This window comes from Humulus lupulus, chromosome 3 (genome assembly GCF_963169125.1).
Source record: "Humulus lupulus chromosome 3, drHumLupu1.1, whole genome shotgun sequence".
NCBI lineage: Eukaryota > Viridiplantae > Streptophyta > Magnoliopsida > Rosales > Cannabaceae > Humulus > Humulus lupulus.
Window position 1 is genome coordinate 209,591,428 of NC_084795.1, and position 13,677 is coordinate 209,605,104.

The following is a 13,677-nucleotide window of genomic DNA, read 5'->3' on the forward strand; positions in this document are numbered from 1 at the left end:
ATAGATTTCATATACTAAATGAAAATGTAAACTTGTATCTTTGCTTTAGAGTGTAACCTTGTCATAAAACCATAGGGGGAACCCTTCAGAATGTCAATTACATATAAAGGTTACCTAATCATCTATCAATAGCAAGTAAAAAAAATTCAAACAACACAAAAAAATTACGTTGAGGTTTGGATTTTAATTAAAAATTATTTTTTCTCTCTCAATATATATTAATTTCCTAAACAGAAATTTAGATTCTTAATCTGAAAGAAAATCAATACAATTGACTACAGTTTTTTATGTCTCCAATATGATAGGATTATTAGTCACTCGTGAATATAATACACATATATTGTTTGTTGGAATGATTTATATATATATGTATATGTTATAGTACTAGTACATTTAATTGTTTAAAGGCACCTAGAATACATTGAATGATCAATGGTTAAATTAAGCTATAAAAGCATGCATTATATTATAGTAAATATTGTGAAAGTTTTTGATGAATTATTAATTTTGGTACATGAGTTAAAGTTTGACTGAGGAGCTTAATCACTTGCCACTTTGTCCATGGAGCAATAAAATAAATGTTCAAAACAAAAGAAAATGGTAATGAATGCAAGTTAATCTCATGTTTAGTGGTTCATCAAGTTCAATATCATCATGATAATAATGGTGGAACTATCTTATTTCCTTTTGGGAACTTGAAACAAGCAGTTTCAAACAATGGTACTGAAGTTATTCACGATCACCAGACTAAGGGACAAGGAAACCCAACTGGGTATTGGACTGGCTTATTAGGTGGTGGAGGATCATGGTAAAATTCGTTCAAACAAGATAATATATATATTAGCTAGAAAGTTTTTCATTTTTTGGGGGGCTTTTGGTTTGATCTTCTATTTTTCCTATTATTAGGGTTAAAGTTTGCTACTTGCTTTGAGTTTTTCATTAGTACTTACTAACACAGATAATTAATTAGGCTGAAGAAAGAAAAAAAACAAGGGAAGTTTCTAATTTGGTATGTAGTAATCTCTCTTTCATGAGTCCTAAACTCATTTCTGGCTCATGTACTATTATATATTAATATTACATATGAGGAGATGGTTTTTGTCAATATAGATCAACTTGTGTAGAGACATTATTATATATATATGTACATATAAATGTAATTAATGATTGGTCGTGCATCTTTTACTTTTTGTCCTTTTATGTGTGTGATGGGGGTGTTAATTTATAGTGGAGGCTTTTCTATTAATGTTCATTATTAACTGAGTTGAATTAATGGATTGAGTTCTCTCAAAGACTACTTTTAAACACTATTATATATTTATAATGTCCTACTGTTAGAACTGTCTTTTAGAAGAAATAGCAGCCAGCAGGTAATATGAAAAAGAAAATTGATAGGTATATATGCATGTATATAGTTATATATATAAATATTTAGTGTGTATGTGTGTCAATAAATTGCAAAAATCTTTAGTGTGCTTTGTTCTCTTATCTGTCTTTTGCTAACGACATGAAGATCAATGGACCTCCCCAATCAAAGTGGAAGTCTTTGAAGAACAGAAGGCAACAGAATTGGGGTTTGTTCACATTAAATCCTTACTTTAATTTGAATTTTCTGTCATTTTTTTATTCACAAATGATTCTTCCTAGCAGGTGGTATTGTGCATGAAAAGGGTCTTCTGTCACACCAATGTAAGTAGCAAAATCTTTAGACATCATGTTCTGATATTTTAACATATTTTCTTGTTGCATTTTCAATGGAAAAATTGAAGCTATGTAGTGTATTTAAGTCTTTATCTAAGTGGGACTGAAGAGAACAAATAGAGGGATTCAATCGAATTAATATGAATGAATCATTAAATTATGAACTACTAAAATAAGGATCAAGATCAGGAATTGTTATAAATTTTCTTTTTTGACTTCTCTGAATTTATGCATGTGTGTTCTTCATTTTTGCTTGCAATTTTACAATCATTTGAAAGCTACTGTACTAGATATTAAAGGCACATTTTTTCAAATATCAATCATATCAGGGATGCCTTTAAATATGTGTGATAATTTGTTCAAAAGAATAGATAAAATAGATCTCATGCTCAACTCTTTGTGAAGTCACTCTTGATGGGAAGGCATGTTTTGGAAACTTGGAGTTCTTGTATGCTTTAGTATGGGATTATTATGTGTGTTCAACTAAATACAACCTGATTCTTGTGCCATATCTATAAGTCAAAATGATCAAAGTACACATTTCCTATGTATTAGGGCCCTTAAACATAGTCCCTAAAACAATTATTTATTTAAATGCTTACTCAAATTACAGGGGAGGGAAACCAAGCTATTGTTTTGGGTAATTATATTTATGATGTTTTGGGTAATTATATTTGACTTAGAACTCATGGAGGCATTATCAGATTATGCATTTTTCCAATCACAACTCATATGTATAATATTTTATTATTCAAACCCTAAGGTTAGGGACATGAAAACTACCCTTATTCACACCCCACGCGAGATATCTATCAATATAATCAAACCAATTCATGCAAATACAATTTATTTGTAAGAAGATAATACATAATTCTAGATAAAATCTGACATCATTTTCCATATAAAAGGTTACCTAACCATCTATCAATACCAAGTAAAAAAATTCAAACAACACAATAAGTTTTCATCCTTATATCACCGCAACACACAATTTTTTTTTTCCAGAACCTACTTCTCTAAGACACACAAGTTTTCAACCTTCCGTTATCGCCACAGTACACAATTTTAATCTCAGATGCTACTTCTCTATGAATGAATATTTAAGATATTCAAATTCCTCTAACATTTGTATGATATTAATAAAAGAGTTAAGAGAACATACTTCCGTACCTCTTGCTATTAATAATCAAGTTAATTAACTTTGCAATGCTCCTTGCCAATTCGATCCACAACCAAAAGAATATAATCAATACCTAAAAGATTAATACAAAATTAAAATTAAATGATACAATAAAACCATAAAATTCATGAAATTACTTGTTACGAGTCTTAAAATCATAAACTATATTCATTAATGGTTCAAACTTAACATAAAGAAACATATTCCAACTCAAATGTCCAAAAAAATCATCATTTTCATAATCACCATCATTTCCGCTCATTCTATCTTAAATTCAGCTACTAAAATACTAAAATAAACATTATTTCAGCAACTTAATACTAATAACAATGCTACTCTAGAAAACCAACCGACTATTTTATGAATGGAAACCAATTGACACTACAAAAAAATGACTTTTAGCTACAAATTTTTTAGCTTCCAAATATCATTGGTAGCAATTAATAATATTTTGCTACTAAATTATGGTAGCCAAATAATTTAGTTGCTAATTCTAAAATAATAAGACTAATTAATTCTACTACAAAAATTATTAGTAGCTAATTTATTATTTTAGCTACCAATTTTCTTTTGGTAGCTAAATCTATTTGTGTCTAAATATATAATTGAAAACTTTATGTATTATTTGCTACCATTTTATTTTGGTTGCAAAGACAAAAAAATTACTTACTAATTTTTTGGTAGCTAAAAATAAAGTTTCAATCATTTTATTTTGCCAAATTTAGCTACTAATTATTTTGTAGCAAAAATATTATTTCAACCAACCAATAATACATATATTTAATCATAAAATTATTAATTTATATTCATATACAATAAATGATATTATTAATATGTATAAAATAAATAAAATAGTATTCAATATATATTAATATTAATATAAAAACATATATATATATATCCTGATATAAAATAACTAACCAAGTCCCTCACTATTTCTAAAACTGTCCATTATTTCTCTCTCCCTACTATGACTCACCACTAACACAGACACACATCTAGCATATATACATACACAATCAGATAGTGATCATTCTAGACTTTGGAGCACAAAATAATTTAGAGCAAAAGAATCATGCTAGTTCTGTCTCTGGTATAAATAATTTACCTGCCTGCAACATATCTCCTCTCCCTCTTTCTCTCATATATTTATATGGGAAACTTTAGTTATTTCATTATTTGGTTTTGTCATTAATATTTTGTTCTTTCTCGTTTTTCTCTTTTACAGATTTTGTAGAGATTGAAGATTAGAAGACGTTATTTTTTCTACACTAATCCTATACCATTTACCATTTTGTAATTTTTTATTAGTCAAGCAAAAAAGGTAATAGCAACCAACATAACATTATTTTTTATTCATACCTATTCCTATTCTTATTCTCCTTCTTTGGTTTTCATTACTCTCAGCCTAAATTAGAAAACCAAAAATATTAAAATCAAGGCATCAATTAATAATCACACCTCAACAAAGTCTCTAGCTTTGGCAACAATTCTCTTTATGAAAACTGTCATTTTCGCATCATCTGGTGGCTATAGATAAGACAGCGAACTCATCAAGCATTAGAAAACAGAGGAAACTTGGTCCTTATATGTAGATTTATTTATATTGCCCCACCCCAACAAACCTGTGTTGGATTCCAAAATGTCACAACTTCATGTAATGCAGGACTTCTTATGTAATATGAAGCCTGGAGAAGTTACAAAATAGGCCATCTTTAATGTTAGACAAAATCAGAAATAAAGAAACAACGGGAAGATTGTTCAATATTTCTATTAATGGTTATTACGACATATTTATGTCAACTATGCTACAAGGTTGTTTCTTTATGTATAAAAGCTTTAAATGTATCATTTCCCCAGAAGAGAAAAACACAGAAAAATCTAAAGCGAATTATCAAAAACAAGTAACATTGCAAAAATAAGCAATCATAATGAGCCAGGAGGTGATGTTTTGGAAACCTTTTCAACATTGATGCGATCACCAACGAGAAGAGTGGGGCACATGGAAGAAGATGGTATGAATCAAATTTCATAAAGCATGAACCATAGAAGAAACACCGCCAAGAGTCTCATAAACCCATCAAGATCAGGCGATCAGAGAAATCCCCAACTCTTGCACGGCATCCATCGCAGCGAAGTGTACGTAAAGAAGAGATGATACAACGCAGAAGGTCTTAAGAAGCTTATCATACTTATTTCAGTATACCTAGAACCTGAAATTCAAAATTACTAATATATGATCGAGTACAAGAAACTAAATTAATAGTTCAAATGAATACTGGAGAGCATAATGTGGTGGAGTTTTATGCTAAAATAAGAAAGAATGGGTTTTAAAGAATAGGAAACTAAGCTCTTCGAACAAAAACCAGCCACTGAACAAAAACCATTTTAGATATTTTTTTTGAGTTATTGGGGGAAAAAGGATATGAAAGCAAGGTGGGATATTTGAGGGACCAGACACAAATATTGCTATATCCATCTGTATTATAAAATACATGCTACAAGAACAACTAAAATACTGCTAACAGAACCTGGACCGAGAAACAGAGATGGCTTGAGCTGAACAATGGCGATGAAGAAAGAGAGTCGTCAGGTCTTCTCTGTTGAGAAACTCGATGGGGCAGAAGCTGAGCTGGGTTTTTACAGGTCTTCCCTGGGAGGGGATCGGTGCAAGGGTTAGGGAAGGAAATCAGGATCGGTAGGGGATCGATAGAAATTGAAGAAAATATGAGCCTAGATGAGTTAACGCGATGAGGTGAGAGGTTGAGTTCTTGTAAAGTGAGACCTTAAAAAAAAAGGCAAAATAAAAGTCTATTTCCTAGAAATAAATTAGCGCCTTTTTTTTAGTGTGTGTTTGCTGCCCATATTTTTAACTCTATTATAATACTTTTTCATTAGTGTTATATTCATGTATTATAAAATGGGGTTATTGGTGTAGTGTCACTAAGCTTACTGCTCGTGGTTGAGGTCCTGGGGCCTGATTATTCCCACAAGTACATAGCACATACGTCTCTTCTGTCGGTATAGAATTTCTCCTTTCATTCTCGCGAACTGAAGCATTCTTCTATGGGAGAGGTGGCGTTGGATGACCTATAGGTGAGGGAGGATGCCTTTTCAGCGAAGCAATTTGTTTCCCATCTGGATGGACCAGATTAGCTCGTCCATGGTCCACTCCAATTCTCCAAGTTGATGGCAGCACAAAGTTGTTTCTTTGTACCTAAGCAGTTGGTTGAGGTGCTCGTGCATTCGTAGGTTCCGTCGCCCTTCTCGATGCGGTCTCAGCTCACCCAGTCTAACTAGACTAATTTCTGCGAGTGTGAGCCGCTTGTTCATTCATGAGATTATTAGTAGGAGGATTTTTGTAGGAGTCCGTTCAAAAGGTATAGCGCTCGGTGTTGTTGTTCTAACGGAACGACTCACGTTGGGTTGATTATTTCTATGGGACTAAGCTATGATCTTGTCTATTCCAATGTGAGTCATTTTTTCATGGCTCGACTTCCTCCTCCTCCAACCAATAAGCCACGATCTTGTCTATTCTCTTGTTAGCCTGGGCAAGGTGGCTCCTTAGACGGGCATTCTCTATTATGATGGTAGTCAAATTCCCAGGGTTTGGGTTCGGTGCGCGCGAAGCCAAACTTCCAGTATCGTCCTAGTTCATATGTTGTTTCCCAGGAGGACACTGCACAGAGGTGCCTTCTCTAGTTGGGTCTACTGCACGATAATCTCCATGATCACCAAGTCTCTCTGATTCATTGTCTCGCATGGAACGAGTTACCACCATGTTTATTGTTGTGTCGAATATTTCCTGAGGAATTTCAAGCTTAATCTGTTCTTAATTAAAGCACCAATTTGTTGACACGGTTTTTAGTTAACAAGGGATTAAGAAATCTCATTAGAGAGATTAAGCTTGATAATAAACCGTATATATAAACTCACAAAATTTTTATGTGGTTCAATGGTTAAAATTCATTTAGTCATCAAGTCACTCTTATTCTTTTTTGGAACCCTAGAGGAAATTGTTTATGGCAATTTCAGCAGAGTTTTAGCATACAAGATGTCAGTTCCTTTACTGTTAATTCCCTTTATATTTATAGGATATGATGATGGACAATTTTGGGTAACTGTACTATAAATAATAACATACAAGTTTGGGTAACTTCCCAAATAAATGGATACGTAAATACCCCAATTAATCCTATTGGCATCTACATCAATCAATAAATGTATATAACGATTGTGTGCATTTGATGCGCCTATTGGGCATTTGAGTTTGTAGGGATTCTTCCATCTGTGTAATGACCCAAAATCAATAATAAGGCTTAAGGGTCTTGATTAGTGTGCCAGGAGGGCATAACTGGATTATTTGTGATTTAAATGAGTAAATGCATGATTATGTGATAAGCATGTTTATATGATTATTTGGATATATGAGATGCATGACTATGAGTATTAGTATGCATGTAGGCCCTAATTTGGTTATAAGGGCATATTCGTAATTTTGGCCTGTTGACGGCATAAATTTAAATATTTGTGATTAATTGTTGAGACCACATTATTATGTGGATATATCCGCAGCTTGTGACTCGAGGCGATCCTAATGAGCGATTTAGCAGAAAAGTCACGGTGGGGATTTATACCCGGCTCGAGGGAGCCTGGGGATACTTCTAGGAATCTAGGAAATATATTGGAGACTATATCACATTGAGGAAAATAATTGGTTAGTAGTTAGGTGTTGGGGTCTAAGCGGTAATTATTAGTGACACTCGAGGAATTAGTGGGAATTGGGAGTAAATGACCAAAATGCCCTTGGTATGTTTAAAGGCTTAGGTTTTAATGGGAGGGCAAAATGGTCATTTGATTTAAAAAGGGATAAGGGTCATTCTACCTTTATGGACTTAGTGGGATTTGTAGAAAGTAATAGAAGCTGAAAGAAAAGAGAAGAATGGGAAAAAGAAGAGAAAACAGAACACTTGAGCTTATCACCTTCCCCTCCACTTTGTTTGCCATTTTTCACCATTTCTTGAGGATTTCTAAAGCTGTAACTTAGAGGAAGTTTAGGCTGGAGCTTGGGGCTAGGATCGTTGGTAAAGATGGAGGATTTAGGAGGAGTTAGTCACCCAATTAAGGTAAATTTTAAATATTGTTCTTAAGTTTTTGAGTTTTGTTGGAATGGATTTCTAAACTTGAACTTTGGATGGAATTAAGAGGAAAGCTTTGGGAGTTGAGGAGCTAAAAGTTGGAAGGGCACTAAGGGCAACCTAGGGTCGAAATCTACATTAGAGGTAACAATTCTGGACTTGATCATCTGAGTTACTGGGTTATCTCTGGTTTTTCTGATGAGTTTTTGAGTTCTAAGCTCAATTCTTGTTTTGTTATGTTTGATGATGCATGTGACCAACTTTCATGTTGTTGGGCCATGTGGGGTGAGATGTAGTGGATGGTAGGCTTATTTTGAAGTGTGGTTGAAGTTTGGAGGAGTTTTAGGGAGGTTTGGCTCGGGGAAATTCGAAGGAAAACCTCAGAGTGTTGAAGGTACTGTAAGTGGTGCTGTAGCGCTAGCTTTAGGGCGCTATAGCGCTAAGCGGGATTTTGCTTCTGTTTGTAGCACTGTAGTGCCCACCTTGTGGCGCTGTAGCACTACCCTACCTTCAAAAATGGATTTTTGGGTATTTTCTTAGTGTTTTTGCCCGGGGGCTCGGGGTTTGATTCCACCACCCCGTTCGGTGGAATTAGGGCTTCCCGAGGGCTTAGGATTGGTCCCGAGGTTAGGTTATGGGATTGAATGTTAATGAGGGTTTCATGTTGTATTTGTGACTAGGTGAACGCTAGGGCTTAGTCGGGATCGTGGTCGAGGATTGTTTCAATTAATTAAAGCGTTTGGAATCAAAGCTAAGAAAATGCACTCGGTTATGTGTTTATGTTGGGACTAAGAGTTCCCTATATTTATATGTGATGTCATAAGATGGTATTATGCCATGGGACATGTGATAAATGACCTAAGAGTGCTGGAATCAATATTTTCACACAGAGCACGACTCGGCCACTAGTAGTTGAGGTTAAATACATAATCACTAAGCTCGGCCTAAGCGAGCCAGAGTCAGTGGGATAATTAGAGGGTGCGGCCTAAGGGCGCCGACCCTGGAGTTTGGCGTGATATGTTTAATGTTTGTCAAATTGATGATTGTGACAAGTTTGTTATCTAAATAATTGATTATTGGCTTGTAGTTTGATATCACCCTTGCACTGCTTTAGCTGCCTAAAGGCCTTAGGAAGCCTAGAAGAAACCAGAAAATAGAATGATGAACACTCTCAGCCTTTCCTTCTCTCTCTCATGATTCTCTCCCACTCTTGAGGCTTGTTGGATTTGAGGCTGTTTGGAAAGACTTGGCCTAGGAAATTGAAGGGTGGAGCTGGGATTGATGGAGGTTTAGTTCATGGGTTCTTACTCTAAAGGAGGTAAGCTTCAATTTAGCTGTAAATTCTAATTTTTAAATATGACTTTTGATGTTCTTGAGCTTCAAAGCCCAAGACAGGAATTAAGAATGTTGTGGGAATTTTTGGACATATTGTGGTGTTAAATGGTTGTTCTGAATTTATTGCTTTGGGTTTGTAGCTCGATTTTAGATTTAGCCATTGTTTAGGGTGAATTTGGATTGGTTTAGCTCGGAAAAATGCAGGGGAAACGCTGACAATTTTGGTTTTTGGGGCTCGAGCTGCGACCCTATTCTTCAGGCATCGTGGCCTGTATGTGTCGAAAGGCTTGGTAGTTCCCTGAAATCATCCAGATGCCACGGTGCATGTTGGGGCGCGCCATGGCCCGTGCCCCCCATGAGAGAGCCTTGGGGCTCTATGACTTGTGGCGTGCCGCGGTCCTAGGGGGCTGGGCAGGAAATAGCCAAAATAGGTTTTTAAGCTCGAGAACTTAAGCCTAATGGCTCGGGAAGGATTCTAATTTTTGGTGTAGTAGAATTTGAGGTCCCGTGGGTTAGAACTACACCTTAAAACTTTTGAATGGTCTATGTGATTGATCAATACCATTATTGCTTGTGGCTAGGTTATACCGCTAGGGCTCAGGGATAGGGATCGTGCTCGGGACTGCCATACGCTAGCTGCTCAGGACTTGTGGTAAGAAAACTGCACCTGGGTTATGGATGGGGCTTAGACCCTTGTTAATGAATATATTATGTTTGTGAATATATTTGTATCTAAGAATAGCTGGATAGGCATGCTTGTATATGTTGTCTTCGATTAGTTTTTGTGCAATGTGTAATTGTGATTATATCTATTTTAAAGGCTGGCCTAAGGGAGACGGGGGCCGATAGCAAGTGTGCGAAATGTAACCTAGCCTAAGCGTGCCGGGGTCAGCTATAATACCAAAGGACTCGACCTAAGGGCGCCGGGCCTTAACATTATACAATAAACAGGAGTGTTGTTGGCACTTAACTATTCGTATTGATTGATGAACTTGGTTTATAAATTTGATTGTGCTTGATAATATTGTTAAGATGGTTGCTTATATCTTGTTGTTGATTGAATTTATTGATTTAAGTTTACTTTTATTATTACTGTTGCTCATTTGTGCTTGTTGATTTAAGTTTTCTTGCCGAGCCTTGGTTCATAGGTGCAATGTGGTACAGGTATGGGAAAGGGTTAGCCGGATTAGCCATAAGTTGGAGAGCTTCAGGGATGGTGTGTACATATGTAGCCTACTCGACTGCCACGGCTAGGATAGCCAGGGAGGAATTATGGTTGAACCCTGTTTTGCCGCTTAGTACGGCTAATTTGTATTCCATTAGTCTTTTATCAGTCTGTAAGCATTTTTGGCATCCCGTGTATAAACTTAATATTTTTAATTAAAAATAATCACATTGTTCACCAAACTTTTTAATATCTAACATTGACTTAGTCTTTAATTACACATTTAAGTCCAAATGACTCACCTAGCGAGTTAAGCACTATTTTAAACACACAGTGTAACGACCTTGGCTAACCAAGGCGTTACCCCTGCGCTAGCACCATTTCCGAATGATATATTTTTTTTTAAAAGTTTGGGGAAAAGCTTGGGGGTTTAAGGATAGTTCCATCACCCTGATTGGTGGAACTATAAGTCCCGAGAGCTAGGGAATAGTCCTTGAATTTTTATACGGGATTAGTTCTTAATGAGACTATTGTTTATGTTGAGACTAGGTTTACCATAAGGCTCGGGAAAGGGATTGTGCTCGAAGTCATATCACTTCTTACACAAGACTTGAGGTAAGAAAATTGGAACTTGCACCATGCTTAGGGAATTGGTCTTGATCTTTAATGTATATGATTGAACTATTCTGTGTTTATTTGTAACTGTGTTTAATGCATCTGTTGTAGTGCATTTATTTGTTAATGGCCGGCATGGGGCGGATTCGATGATAATCATGCGTAGTGTAGGCCGTGATTGCTAGGCCACTATAGGGGTGCGCTCTCGGCATGTGCTGCGTAAATGAGTTAGATGCTTGCATGTGTTATGTTTTACTGTGAAGCATGTTAATTATGATATACATGTTATTTAATATATATTTCTGTTAAACTGTGCTTTCTTGCTGGGCCTCGGATCACGGGTGCTTTGTGGCGCAGGTAAGAGCAAGGGTAAGCTGGACCAGCCATGAGTTGGAGATCTCTGGAGGCGACGCGTACATACTCAGTCTGTTCGACTGCCACGACCGAGATTACTTTTGAGGGAATAGGGTTAGAGTCTAGCTTTTGTCACTTAGGTAAACTATTTTGTCACTTTTAACACGATGTATTTCGCTTGTAAACTCTTTTTGGGATCCTTGTACACATTTAAACTCTTAAATGAAAAGTTTATCTCTTTCAAATAAGATTTTAAATACCTAAGTCGTTATTTATGTTTAATTACACATTTAAAGTTCAAATGACTCGCTTAACGAGTTAAACAATATTTTAAACATATAGTGTAACTGTCCTAGATTAGTAGGGCGTTACAATTTCGTATAAGAGTTGCCAAGGATAATGGTTTGTTAAGATAGCCTGAGTGTGTACTCTCGCTGCTAAAGACAAGCTCAACTCATGGTTTGGTAACTTATGTGTTGAATATGTGTTTAATTATTAACCAGATTATATATATGCATTGTCTGTATGCTAGAATAGGAAGCCTAAAGTATACTGATTGGATCTGGCCCATGACTGCAATGTGAATATAGAATGCATGCTTATTAGTGTTTTTTATGTATGTGAAAGATATTGAAATGCTTATTAGCATTATGATTTTGAGTGTTTGCTTAATTGTTCGGTTTTGGAGCGTGGGGTGGTTTCTTGAACCCGTTATCATTGCCTGATAAGTCGAGTTGTTGATTGTAGATATACTTGTGTAATTATGCCAAGGCGATCAAAACGACTAGTCGGTGCAGGTATTAAGGCTAGAGATGATTACCCGGGTTAGGATTGGCAGCAAGTGCTTGCTGATATGCAAGTGAGACTAAAGAGAAAGGAAGATGAGATTCGATTATTGAGAAAACAGGTTCCACCAGGGAATGCTGCATAGGCTCTCCCACCTGTTGTGGTACCAGTTCTGGGACAACTAGAAATTGAAAACATTTGAGAACCGCTTCATGAGAGATTCAGGAAGAAACACCCTCCAACATTTGAGGGAGGTCCAGAGCCATTGAAGTCTGAGCATTGGATGAGTATTATTACCTCCATCCTGGATTTCATGAGGGTGCTGGGCAACGACAGGGTGGCGTGTTCCACATACATGTTACATGATGACGCTCACATCTGGTGGGAAGTTGTATCACAGACGCGAAATATCGTGGTATTGAGTTGGGATAAGTTTCAGGGTTTATTCAATGAGAAATATTATAATGACACTGTTCAGACTGCGAAGGTGGATGAATTCAATAGATTGGTTCAGGGCAACATGATGGTAACTGATTATGCCTTGAGGTTCGACACGTTGGCCAAGTTTACTTCTGACTTAGTGCCAACCGATGCTGCAAGGAGAGAGAGATTTGTTCGAGGGTTAAACCTCATGATAGCATGGGATGTCAGAATCACCTCAGTACCTGGAGTCACTACATATGATCGAGTAGTTGAGAAGGCCCTTACTGCTGAGGGTGCAGAGGATAAGATTTAGTGCGAGAGCACCACTAGGCATGATGCCAAAAGGATGGTACCTCCATTTACTTGATCTAGTAGGGGTAGAGGCCCTAGTGACCAGAAGAGGAAGACCCCAGACACTTTTTCTACTCCTGGTCCAGATAAAATTGGTTAGGGTACTCAGGGTGGCTGCCAAGGCGACATTGAGGCTTGGAGAAGTTATCCAGTGTGTGTCAGGTGCAAGAGGCGCCATATGGGAGAATTTCGTGCTAAGGCATGCTTCCTTTGTTAGGTAGTGGGACATTTCCATATAGACTTCCTGCAGCTTAAAAAAGAGGGACAGATGAAGGGTGACAGTTTGACTCCAGCTTGAGAGTTCACGCTAACTCAATGAGAGGCTGAGGCTAGTCCCTTGGTAGTGACATGTCAAATTTCTAGCAGTGGCTCTACTTATACTGTATTGATTGATTATGGTGCTACACATTCGTTTGTTTCTAGAAGGGTGATAGAAAAGTTTTGTATACCATGTGCTGTGTATGCTTTAGGATTTGGCACCTTGCTTCCTATATGGGAGGTGGTAGTCTCGAGATGGGTTAGATCACTACAAGTAGAGGTAGATAGTAGGGAGCTGTCAGTAGACTTGATTGAGCTAACTATGGAGGAATTTTATATGATTTTGGGCATGGATTGGTTAGCCAAGTATG